A 654-nucleotide genomic window follows, 5' to 3' on the forward strand; every position below is an offset into this window, starting at 1 on the left:
TATAATCCGATTATAAAGAATAAAATATAATTTAGTTCAATCTTAGATCATAGGGAATAATAATGCCTGCAATCATCAACCATATGTATAGATTTCTCTGTTTCCGAGAAATTAATTTAAAGAAGTGCTACGGATCGACAAGGGAGATAAGGACAGGATTTCATCGATCGATAAAGCTAAATTACATGACCAGAGAGAGTCGTACGTAGTGTGTTCCTGCACATTTTAATTAATCATCATGTTGTTGAAATTTGATCATGAACTAACATAATTGTTTTGTTAGTGCATAAGCAGTGCCTTTGTATATATTGACAGATGGAACACCTTTGGGGTGTTTGGTTTAAGGTTCTCCAGATGTAAATATTTCATTGAGTTCTCAAAATTTGTATAATGGACAGATAATGAGTGTTTGGGTTTAGACGGTGAATGTACATATGGAATTGGGGTAACTGAAAATTGGGGGTTGGCAAAAAGGACCTATGGAGGTCCTTTTGGCCAACCTGAAAGTTTAAATTACACATCTATCCTTGTGAAAAATATATAAGGATTTTTTAATTTTTTTAGTAAGGATAAATAAGTAAATGGACATCCAAAATACAACTCAACCTCATATTCACCAAACACTCCATTTACATTTACATTTTCTCAATCTTT

This window comes from Curcuma longa, chromosome 21 (genome assembly GCF_044706935.1).
Source record: "Curcuma longa cultivar G26 ecotype Majalengka, Jawa Barat chromosome 21, ITB_CL_G26_1.1, whole genome shotgun sequence".
In the NCBI taxonomy this organism is placed as follows: domain Eukaryota; kingdom Viridiplantae; phylum Streptophyta; class Magnoliopsida; order Zingiberales; family Zingiberaceae; genus Curcuma; species Curcuma longa.